Below are 12419 nucleotides of genomic sequence, written 5' to 3' on the forward strand. Positions count from 1 at the left end.
CCGGGATCTGTCATCGGGGGAGGAAGTGACGGTTGCTGTGTTGTATTGAGGGTCAGAGGTTTCCTTCAGTCAGGGTCCATCGGCCCCTCAGTTGTTCGGTCATAAGGTAAGTGCTGTTAAGGAAGGGAGTCAAGAGGTGTCGTCTGATGGTCGGTGCAAGATACATTAAGTAGGGTTCCCACTTGGACATGAAGTGTTTTACTCTCTTCTCCACATCCCCCTTAACATCTGCTTGTTCAACTAGGAGTTGGGTGTGTGTCAAGCGTATGAGTTTGGTTATGTGTGGGGGGCCAGGTAGGATCCAATGCTTAAGAATTAGTTTCCTGGACAGCAATATAATGGCATTTATGAAGCGGTCTGCTGGGGATGAGTGAGCGTGCCCTCTTAGGAAAAAGACCTCGTATTGTGTAAGTTTGATGTGTTTGCCGCTAACTTTTGAGAGCCAGAATTGTACTTTTGCCCAGAATTGTAGGATTTTGGGGCATTCCCAGAACAAATGCATTATGTCTGGGTCCGGGAGGGAGCATTTTAAGCAGGCGTTGTTTGCGTTGGGTACCCATTTGGCTCGTAAGGCTGGTGTTATGTAACTGTTGTGCAAGAGTTTGAGGTGTGATTCTCTAGCTTCCGAAGCCAAGGTGGCTCGTGTTACCCGTTCAAAACTGTCCGACAGCGTGTCTGCATCTATGTCCTTGTGCATAGTGGCGGTCCATCTGACACTCAGGTGTTGTGTAACTTCTGTAGACATCTGCTGCGTGATTAAGTTATAAATGTGAGAGATGGAGTGAATTCCCTGTTTTGCTAAGGAACACAGACTGTCTATATGTGTGCGTTTCGTAATGTCTAGTCCGTCAGTTTGAAGCTTATGTACATAGTGGGTGCATTGCAGGTATGGAAAGGTACTATGAGGGGGGAGATTAAACTTTTGCTGGAGCGTAGCTAGCGGATACACTTTGTTGAAGAGGGGGTCTACGAGTTGCGATACTGAGGTTAAACCTTTCTCTCCCCAGGTTCTGAATGCCTGTGTAGTCATGCCTGGGAGGAAGGTCGGATTCCCTTGCAATGGGAGGTATCTGGTGATAGTATGAGACAGATTCCACCACTTGCACAATTTCTTCCATGCCCTCAAGGGATCCCGGAATAAGATGTTATCCCTAACGTGGGGCGGCAGTGAACGGAGTTCCGTGTGTGGCAGGAAAGCTCGGGCTAGCGGGTATGTGAGGTGTGTCTCTAGTTGCTTATCACCGAACATTGATGTACCCTCCAGCCACTCTAAGACTAACTTAGTCAGAGTAGACCAGTTGTACCACTCCACGTTAGGCAGCCTAAGCCCGCCTCGAGTCACCGGCATAGCCAGCTTGAGGCGACTAATCCTCTGTTTTTTGCCATTCCATATAAATCTGGAAAACATTGTGTTTACAGTTTGTGTATCCTTTCGCGTAAGGAGAAGTGGCAAAAGTTGGAGGGGGTATAGCAATTTTGGCATTACTATCATCTTTATTAGGTTAGACCTTCCTGAGAGTGGGAGTGGAAGCCTGTACCAACCGGTCAAGAGGGTCCGCACTTGTGTGAGTACAGGGGGGATGTTGAGCTTATAAATTAGGTTGGGGTTTGTGTGTAAGTATATACCCAGATATTTAAACGCCCCTGTTGTGACTTTAAGTGGGAACTGAGGTGTATCAGGGCCTGCAGTGTTTCTCAGGTACAGAAGCTCCGATTTGTCTAAATTAACCCTGTATCCTGAAATCTGACCAAAGTGATGTAGCATGTCGAGGAGTTTGGGGATTTCAGTATTTGGGTTTTGAATGTAGAGTAGCAAGTCGTCTGCATAAAGGGATAAGTGTGTGGGGTGCTGACCAACCTCCACCCCTCTCAGGGTCTCTCTAATGTGGATGGCCAGTGGCTCTATGGCTAGGTTGAAAAGGAGGGGCGAGAGTGGGCACCCCTGGCGAGTGCCCCTCTCCAGCGTGAAGGTTTGTGACGTTTCCCCATTAACTATGACTGATGTGTGTGGGCTTTGGTAGAGTGTCCGGATGAGATTATGGAAATCCCCCGTAATTCCGAATTTGTATAGGGTTGTCAGCAGGTGGTCCCACTCCACCCTGTCGAACGCCTTCTCCGCGTCAATCGCGAGGAGACAGGCGTCCGGGAGCGGGTCAGGGTAGTCTCCTCCTCTGGCTTGCCAGTAGTGGGAGATAACTGCTAGTGTCTTGCGAATGTTCGTAACCGATGAGCGGTGTTTCATGAACCCTGTTTGGTCTTTGTGAATAACATTTCCCACCACCTTAGCCAGCCTGTCAGCCAGTATGGCCGTGAAGAGCTTGTAATCGTTATTCAGTAACGATATTGGTCTGTAAGAGGCGGCCAGTGTGGGGTCCCTGTCTGGTTTCGGTATCAGGCATATGTGTGCGTCTGCAAAGTCCGTCGGCGGCTGGGCAGTACCGCCCAAGTATGCCGTGAATGTTTGGGATAGTGGTATGCTAATGTCGTCTTGCAGTATTTTGTAATATTCTATGGGGATTCTGTCTGGGCCCGGGGCTTTCCCTAGTTTGGCCCTCTTAATGGCTTTCTGGACTTCCAAGGGTGATATGCGTGCGTTTAGGCAGGCTAATTGGTCTTGTGTGATGGTGGGAGTCTGTATTTGTTTCCAGAAAGCGTCTTTGTCATTAGGTGCAGCGGTTTGTTTGGTGTACAAGTCTGTGTAAAAACGAACGAATTCGTCCATTATGCTTTTGTTGTCAGTCTGAATAGTCCCATTCGCTCGTATGGCAGTTATTACTGATCTGGGTGTAATTAGTTTCACAGCGTTGGCCAGTAGTTTCCCCGTCCTATTCCCAAAGCGGTAAAATCGTCCTTGTCTATGATGCTGAAAATTTAAGTCTTGGCGGTATAACGCATCCTCCCTTATTTTCTTACACTCATAGTACTTTAATCTAGTCTGGGTGGATGGGCGCGCCAGGTATTCGTTGTATGCGGTGGTGACCGCTGCATCTGTGACTGTGTCAGCTTGTTTGCGCCTGGCGTTATGAAAGGCCGTGTAGCTAGTTATGTGTCCCCTCATTACTGCTTTTGAGGCACTCCAGAAAAGGGCCGGGGTGTCTTGGTGTTGAGCATTGAACCGAATGTAGTCCGTCCAGCCTGTCCTCAAGTGCTTTTTGAAGTCTAAATTATTGTATAGGTATGTAGGGAAATGCCAAGCCCTTCGATAAGAGGGGGGGCGTGGATTATGCTGTAACTCTAACCATACAGGGGCATGATCTGAGATTAAAATGTCAGTGATATGTGTATGTTTGATCTGTCTGTTTAATTGTGGGGAGCATAGGAAATAATCTATCCGGGACAGAGAGCTGTGTGTCTTAGAGAGGCATGTGAAATCTCTATGGGTTGGGTGGCGGAGTCTCCACAGGTCTACCAGATCTAGTGCAGTTGTAAATGATGCGATGGTAACTGTTTCTAATTTGTGTCGCCTACTGTGTTCTCTAGTGTGCTCTAAGTCGGTGTTCTCAACCTTGCGGTCAAGCGGTGTAGTCTGGATTAGATTAAAGTCACCACCCACTAACAGAGGCTTATCTGCGTGTGGTAGCAGGGCCGCCTGAAGGGTATGCCAGAATTGGGGAAGAGGGCAGTTAGGGCCATAGACGTTACATAAAGTGTAAGAGTTTCCTGCAAAATTGAGATTTACTATTAGAAACCTGCCTTTAGGGTCTGTACTAAGTGTGGAGATCTGGATCGGTAGGCCCTTTTTAACCAGTATAGCCACCCCACGCTTACGACCCTCAGTCGGAGTATAGTAAACCTGTCCCACCCACCTAACCTTTAGTTTTTCATGTTCGACATCTGTCAGATGTGTCTCTTGTAACAGGGCCACGTCTGCATGTAGGCGTTTAAGGTGCTGTAGTATGATACTCCTTTTGGCCGGGGATGTTATACCCCCGACATTCCAGGACACGATCTTTAAGCTTTGAGACATGGTGTGTAGAGTGAGGGAAATAATGTACCGTTATAGTCAGGAGTGGGGCCAGGACATGCCAGCTCTCCGTAATATTCGTCAGGTAAAACTGTCCGTTTTTTTTTTAGTAAGGAAGGTAAAGTAGAGTGAGACAACCACATTTGGAAAAATGCAACACATGGAGAGACATGCATGTAAAGAACAATAAGGTAACTGATAATATTACATATACATGTTATCAGGGATTCGTGAATAGGAAACAAAGTAACCCATAACAACCTGGTCACCTGGAACCCAGAACTAGAGGCTCCAGGCACCAGAGGAGTTTGTGCTCTAAAGGGTGGGAGTTCAGGCCCAGCCCATTGGGCCAGGTCACAGTCATTGAAAGCCATCATAAGATGGAGTTGCAGAGGGGCAAAGACCGTTAGTAAAGATGGGTACTATCGATCAGCTCTGACCATCCTTTTCTTCGGCCTCAAGATAGTCTTGTAACTGTTGGGGTGTGAGAAAGAATTTTGGGCCTCCAGGAGTGGAAAGTCTTAGTTTGGCCGGATATAGGAGTGAGGCCTGGCGGCCCTGTGAATGCAGTTTAGAGCATAGGGGGGCAAACTCCTTCCTTTTTCTTGCGACCTCTGCTGAAAAGTCTTGGAAAATGAGAAGCTTGTGTCCCTCAAAGCAGAGGTCTGGTTTAGCTCTATATGCCTTAAGTAGCGCCAGTTTCTCTTGGTAGCGAAGAAGCTTGAAGATGACTTGTCTGGGGCGTTGGTTAGCTCTGGTGGGTAAAGATTCTGGCCCTATTCTGTGCGCCCTTTCCACATCTAGGGGTAGTGTGTCTGGGTCGAGTTGTAGTAGTTTAGGTAGTGTCAGGGCTGTGAATTCAAGTAGCTCTTTGTTCTTTATTGATTCAGGGACCCCGATCAGTCTCAAGTTGTTGCGGCGAGACCGATTCTCAAGGTCATCAAGTTTTTCTTGTAGTGTGAAGTTTTGACGCTCCAGTCTTTGAACAATGACGGAGGAGGAGTGCTGATTGTCTTCCACATCTGAAATCCGTTGCTCCGCTTGCTGCAGACGTGTGGAGTAGTGTCGTATTTCTGAGGTGAGAGTATCCATGCCCGCCTGTAGGGATTCCATTTTCGGAAGAAAAAAGGCTTTTAAGTCCTGCAGTATTATATGAGAAGTGTCCTGAGGTGTTTCCCTGTCAGGGGGGCCCGGTGGCTCCAGCTGGGGTTCTGGTGTCAGTTTTTGCCTTCTTTCTGTGGGTTTGTGTCTGCTTGACATGATGGGTGTAGCTTGTGTAGCAGAGACCTTGAAATATTTGTCCACTTTCATGTGGGTCAGTGAAGCAAAAAGTATGGTAATTCTTCTCTTGGTGTAAGTGACTTGCAGACAGGAGTTATATTGGCGATATGTAGAAGAAAGAGACAGAGCGTCCCTGTCAGCTCACAGCAGGGCAGCTAAGTTCACGCTGTGTTACTGTATTACTGCCGTTTCTGGTGGGAGCTCAGCTGCAGCAAACTGAGAGACTACTAGGGAAAGAGCGAGTGGGGCAGCCAGCATGTGTCAGGGCCACTTGTAAAGACAGGCTTGGGGAGTATTGTATGGCTGTCTCATGCAATGGCGTACAATTTGATTTAATGTCCCTTATGAGCGGTCTTCCCTGCCAGGAGAGGCCGGTTAGGAGTGCTGCTGTAGCTGCGCAGTTAACAACGTCTCTCACTTCCAGTCACTACTCCCCCTCACTCCCCCCTCCATCCAAGAAATCAGATGTGATATTTCTCTCCCCACTGCACCACAGATATCTTGATGGGAGGTGTGCAGGAGCGGATATTCAGGTGAGGCGGGCAGTTATGAGCGTGTCTGCAGGGCCTTGTGTGGTATTATGCAAGATAGCCGTCCTCCCGCTCCCACCCGTGTCTCACTGATCTCACCCAATTCCGCCGGGTATTGACTCCTACAGGTAGCAGAGTGTGGCTCCGTTTGTTGGTCCACAGGTCCTCTGGCGGCCGATAGGTCTCTGTTGCAGCTCTCGCGCCGTTTTCCAAGATGGCGCCTGTCTCCCTATCTCTCCTTACTGTTTTGCGCCTCCGGGGGCAAGGGCTGATCGAAGATGCCCTTCACGCTGAGTTTTCAGTTGGGGCTAGATTGGGTATGAACACCCAACAAGAAATGTGCGTGGGGAGAAGCGAAGCAGCACGCTTAGACAGGTTTTTTAGGCCGTGTAGTGCCGGAGCTCTTCACTAGTGCTGCCGCTCCGTGGCCCCGCCCACCGGAAGTCAAGTTCTTAACTATTTAATAGCTATTGTACCTGGTTAAAATAAATACAAAGTTGGGGGCGGAGCCAACTGGCTAACTAGAGAGACGCATATTGAGGGAGCTCTCTCTTACTAACTTTACTTTTACCCAAATAAAGTGCATATTTTACTGAAAATAGCCTAAATTATACCTTCCAGAACACCTACGGATTGAAGGCACACCTGAGACAAATGAAGTTTGCGCTACTCTAACACTAGGTAGCAGGAATAGCAAGCGGGCATACTACAGACCCGGTTCAGGAGCGGCGGCGCTGCCTTGCAAGAGTTGGAGGTAAAGGCTCACTGAACTCAGTCTACAACATCTCTCCGGTCTCAACTTTACCCAACTCCGGTCCTGATTCTACCTATCCTCCAGCACACATACCACTACTGCCCGGAGGGTCGGGGCCCCGCTCCGGAGCAGTAACTCAGCACCGCACATCAGTCTTCAGCAACGTAGGGATATTCAACCTACAGAGAAACTTTTCCTTGTGACCTTCCTTCTCGCCTGTGGAGCAGATTGACTTAGGGATCAGTCCGGTCCCAGCCCGGTACATGCCGGAGCTTGCAGAGGTCCCCTAGTGAGAGGAAGACAAGGGCTCAACACTTCGCCATTCGTTTTGGCGCGAACCATCGCCATATTGCGGCCTAGACCTGCGATATAACGCTGAGCTCAAAGTGAATCGCATCTGTGACGGCTATCAACAGTCAGCCTAAGAGGAGGGTGAGAAACAATAATGCTGTTTTACTGTATTGTTTGCCCTCACTAACATAGACTGTACTACCTCAGACATATATTGAGCAACATTAGCAGTTACACAGCCTCCCACTGCAAAGATATCACACCGGTCCCTGCATTACAGGCCTAGGCTCCCTGTCACTGTTCTGGGTCACTTGTTTCAGTGAGCCAACTTAAGTTCACCTATATATTCTCTCTAATACAAGTTTGCAGGATCAGGTTTGTTAATGTTACACACTAGCTGAAAGTACATCTTTGTCAAGCTGGACTGATAGGGGAATTGCAATATTTAGGTAAAGGATCCCACTTTGAATTAACTCTATGAGATCCAGCTCCTCTTCTATAATAGGTGGAAATTTGGGCCCCTGCCTGAACAGTCACAAGTTTTCTCCAGACTTATGTGATAAAACTCTGCTCTTATAGAACCCCACCGAAAAGCACAGACTTTCTGCAATTGTAATGTTCTCCTATGTGATCTGCATTTATTGGGATTACGTCTGTTGGTAGTGAGGTGTGGTGTGAAATACAACTGTGACACTTTCCTCCTTGTGTGGCCCCTATTAGCCTGCATCTAATTCTTTCTGAATCATTTCTCTAGCATCAACAGCTGTTTGCCTATCAATATAACTAGAGAGGATACTAACACCTCTCCCTAGGTCTGGACACCCTCTCATCCTTTCCCGCTGCCCTTGGTGACAGTGGGTCATACCCAACATCCTTCTTCTACTTCGCCCAAAAGGGGGCACTCCCCTGGGAGGGGGTCATACATAGATCCCGAATTTCTAAGGCTGGTACCAGCATCCTGGACATACTAAGATCATCACAGTATAAGACTAAAATTACCCCACTAGGGGTCTGAAACTTTATATCTTTACAGAAATCTCTTAGGTGGCTAGGGAACATGCCTTGGCTCTGAGCCCACCATATCATTGGAAAGTGAGAGACACAGGACTACCTTATTAAATTCAAGGACACTTTCTTAGACCACCAATGTGTTGCTAATTCGCATTGTTGTGGGGGGAGGGAGATTTTAAGTCTCTGGATCCTGATACATATACTCACTACTTTAGTCTAACTTGCAATTCTAAGCTTTGTTGTTACCTCCTCTGGCCTTGGCTTTAAACCCTACTCACTGGCTGTGCCCTACGCAGTTCTACAATGGCACAGTCCAACAAAAGGAAACCAAAAATAACAACTGGACCCAAAAGAACTGTGGTAGATCACTTTCATCCTATGCCGTTGCCTACTAATGAAGATTCACAAGACAGCTCAAGCACCTATACACCAGGATCAGACATGGTGGCTGCCACTCTACAGGATCTACAAGATGCTGCACCATCAACTGTGACACCTTCATTCATTTTGTCATCCCTGCAATCCTTACTTGAGGCACACCACTCTTCTTTCCAATCTCAAATCACTGCCTCATTGACTGAGATGAGGCGAGATCTGACCTCTACTACAGAAAGAGTGGATACAATTGAGAGGAAACAGGAGGACATGGTAGTTGAACAAGCCAATGTCCTGGCATATGCGCAAAGTCTAGCAGAGCAGCTTTCTATGCTAGAAAATAAAGTTGCTGATGCTGAAGACCGATCTCGTCGGAATAATCTTTGTCTTAGGGGTATTCCTGAGAGTGTGGCCTCCACTGATCTAGTCATCCACCTGTCTGAGTTCTTTAATCTTCTAGCACCACCAGGGAATCCAAATGAGGGTCTCATTGATAGAGCACATAGGGCCCTCCGTCCTAGAAGCTTGGCGACCGACAAACCAAGGGACGTCATAGTACGTCTACACTTTTATACGTATAAAGAACGGCTTGTTAGAGCTTCCCTATCCAAGCCTAGTTGTATATGTATCCCTTCCCATCTGACCCTCTATTCTCCTTTCGTTTCTCTCCCCTCTTCTTCCCTCTCCCATCTTATCTACTTTCCCCTTTCCTTCTCTTTATCTTTTCCCCTATCTTCCTTCCTCTCTTTTTATCCTTTTGTCTTGTACCCTCCCTGACTGATATACCCTCCCACACTCAATCCCTAAATGTGAAATGCACTTAAGTCTTTGGGAATGTATTTGTAAATTTGCCATTGCTTGAATGCTATACTCTGCTTGAGTGGGAGGGTAGACACATTCGAGCAATCTAATACTGAGTCCACTAAATATTAGTTATGATGTTCTCTTATGCTCTGTTATTTTAGCTATATCACTTTCTCTATAATTGAATTATACCCTAAGGAATGTTTACTATACTGTGTATGCCACCTTGTGTCGCACATTCCCTCTTCTACACACAGCTTGTTGATCTACCCGCCTAGAGGTGGGATTATGCGCTGCCTGCAATTTGCAACGCTGAGAGGCATAGTGTTTCACAATTGGCATATTTGCTCTTTCTGTTTTATTTGTTAAATGTCTTGGTGAGGTCTTACAACCATGCATTGTTAAAGTTTAAATGTTAATCTTGTTGTGACTGTTAGTGTTCTATTTATGCTTTATGAATATTACTGCTGATTGACAGCATATTTCTCACTCAACCCTCAGACTCTTCTATTTCTTTTGCTATTTCCTCACACCTCCTTTGCCCCACTGGGCTGCATGTTACTTTTACCAGTGGCACAGTCCAACAAAAGGAAACCAAAAATAACAACTGGACCCAAAAGAACTGTGGTAGATCACTTTCATCCTATGCCGTTGCCTACTAATGAAGATTCACAAGACAGCTCAAGCACCTATACACCAGGATCAGACATGGTGGCTGCCACTCTACAGGATCTACAAGATGCTGCACCATCAACTGTGACACCTTCATTCATTTTGTCATCCCTGCAATCCTTACTTGAGGCACACCACTCTTCTTTCCAATCTCAAATCACTGCCTCATTGACTGAGATGAGGCGAGATCTGACCTCTACTACAGAAAGAGTGGACACAATTGAGAGGAAACAGGAGGACATGGTAGTTGAACAAGCCAATGTCCTGGCATATGCGCAAAGTCTAGCAGAGCAGCTTTCTATGCTAGAAAATAAAGTTGCTGATGCTGAAGACCGATCTCATCGGAATAATCTTCGTCTTAGGGGTATTCCTGAGAGTGTGGCCTCCACTGATCTAGTCATCCACCTGTCTGAGTTCTTTAATCTTCTAGCACCACCAGGGAATCCAAATGAGGGTCTCATTGATAGAGCACATAGGGCCCTCCATCCTAGAAGCTTGGCGACCGACAAACCAAGTCCAACAAAAGGAAACCAAAAATAACAACTGTCCAACAAAAGGAAACCAAAAATAACAACTGGACCCAAAAGAACTGAGGTAGATCACTTTCATCCTATGCCGTTGCCTACTAATGAAGATTCACAAGACAGCTCAAGCACATATACACCAGGATCAGACATGGTGGCTGCCACTCTACAGGATCTACAAGATGCTGCACCATCAACTGTGACACCTTCATTCATTTTGTCATCCCTGCAATCCTTACTTGAGGCACACCACTCTTCTTTCCAATCTCAAATCAATGCCTCATTGACTGAGATGAGGCGAGATCTGACCTCTACTACAGAAAGAGTGGACACAATTGAGAGGAAACAGGAGGACATGGTAGTTGAACAAGCCAATGTCCTGGCATATGCGCAAAGTCTAGCAGAGCAGCTTTCTATGCTAGAAAATAAAGATGCTGATGCTGAAGACCGATCTTGTCGGAATAATCTTCGTCTTAGGGGTATTCCTGAGAGTGTGGCCTCCACTGATCTAGTCATCCACCTGTCTGAGTTCTTTAATCTTCTAGCACCACCAGGGAATCCAAATGAGGGTCTCATTGATAGAGCACATAGGGCCCTCCGTCCTAGAAGCTTGGCGACCGACAAACCAAGGGACGTCATAGTACGTCTACACTTTTATACGTATAAAGAACGGCTTGTTAGAGCTTCCCTATCCAAGCCTAGTTGTATATGTATCCCTTCCCATCTGACCCTCTATTCTCCTTTCGTTTCTCTCCCCTCTTCTTCCCTCTCCCATCTTATCTACTTTCCCCTTTCCTTCTCTTTATCTTTTCCCCTATCTTCCTTCCTCTCTTTTTCTCCTTTTGTCTTGTACCCTCCCTGACTGATATACCCTCCCACACTCAATCCCTAAATGTGAAATGCACTTAAGTCTTTGGGAATGTATTTGTAAATTTGCCATTGCTTGAATGCTATACTCTGCTTGAGTGGGAGGGTAGACACATTCGAGCAATCTAATACTGAGTCCACTAAATATTAGTTATGATGTTCTCTTATGCTCTGTTATTTTAGCTATATCACTTTCTCTATAATTGAATTATACCCTAAGGAATGTTTACTATACTGTGTATGCCACCTTGTGTCGCACATTCCCTCTTCTACACACAGCTTGTTGATCTACCCGCCTAGAGGTGGGATTATGCGCTGCCTGCAATTTGCAACGCTGAGAGGCATAGTGTTTCACAATTGGCATATTTGTTCTTTCTGTTTTATTTGTTAAATGTCTTGGTGAGGTCTTACAACCATGCATTGTTAAAGTTTAAATGTTAATCTTGTTGTGACTGTTAGTGTTCTATTTATGCTTTATGAATATTACTGCTGATTGACAGCATATTTCTCACTCAACCCTCAGACTCTTCTATTTCTTTTGCTATTTCCTCACACCTCCTTTGCCCCACTGGGCTGCATGTTACTTTTACCAGTGGCACAGTCCAACAAAAGGAAACCAAAAATAACAAATGGACCCAAAAGAACTGTGGTAGATCACTTTCATCCTATGCCGTTGCCTACTAATGAAGATTCACAAGACAGCTCAAGCACCTATACACCAGGATCAGACATGGTGGCTGCCACTCTACAGGATCTACAAGATGCTGCACCATCAACTGTGACACCTTCATTCATTTTGTCATCCCTGCAATCCTTACTTGAGGCACACCACTCTTCTTTCCAATCTCAAATCACTGCCTCATTGACTGAGATGAGGCGAGATCTGACCTCTACTACAGAAAGAGTGGACACAATTGAGAGGAAACAGGAGGACATGGTAGTTGAACAAGCCAATGTCCTGGCATATGCGCAAAGTCTAGCAGAGCAGCTTTCTATGCTAGAAAATAAAGTTGCTGATGCTGAAGACCGATCTCATCGGAATAATCTTCGTCTTAGGGGTATTCCTGAGAGTGTGGCCTCCACTGATCTAGTCATCCACCTGTCTGAGTTCTTTAATCTTCTAGCACCACCAGGGAATCCAAATGAGGGTCTCATTGATAGAGCACATAGGGCCCTCCATCCTAGAAGCTTGGCGACCGACAAACCAAGTCCAACAAAAGGAAACCAAAAATAACAACTGTCCAACAAAAGGAAACCAAAAATAACAACTGGACCCAAAAGAACTGAGGTAGATCACTTTCATCCTATGCCGTTGCCTACTAATGAAGATTCACAAGACAGCTCAA

General features: G+C 46.3%; 1 protein-coding gene across 1 annotated transcript in view; it reads left to right on the forward strand.

Annotated features, from left to right (window-relative positions):
* The window catches only part of LOC128642128 (regulator of G-protein signaling 11-like), an 801065-nt gene that overhangs the window by 43724 nt on the left and 744922 nt on the right, over positions 1 to 12419 (forward strand). The window lies entirely within an intron of this gene.

Source organism: Bombina bombina, chromosome 11, assembly GCF_027579735.1.
Source record: "Bombina bombina isolate aBomBom1 chromosome 11, aBomBom1.pri, whole genome shotgun sequence".
NCBI classification, from domain to species: Eukaryota; Metazoa; Chordata; class Amphibia; order Anura; family Bombinatoridae; genus Bombina; species Bombina bombina.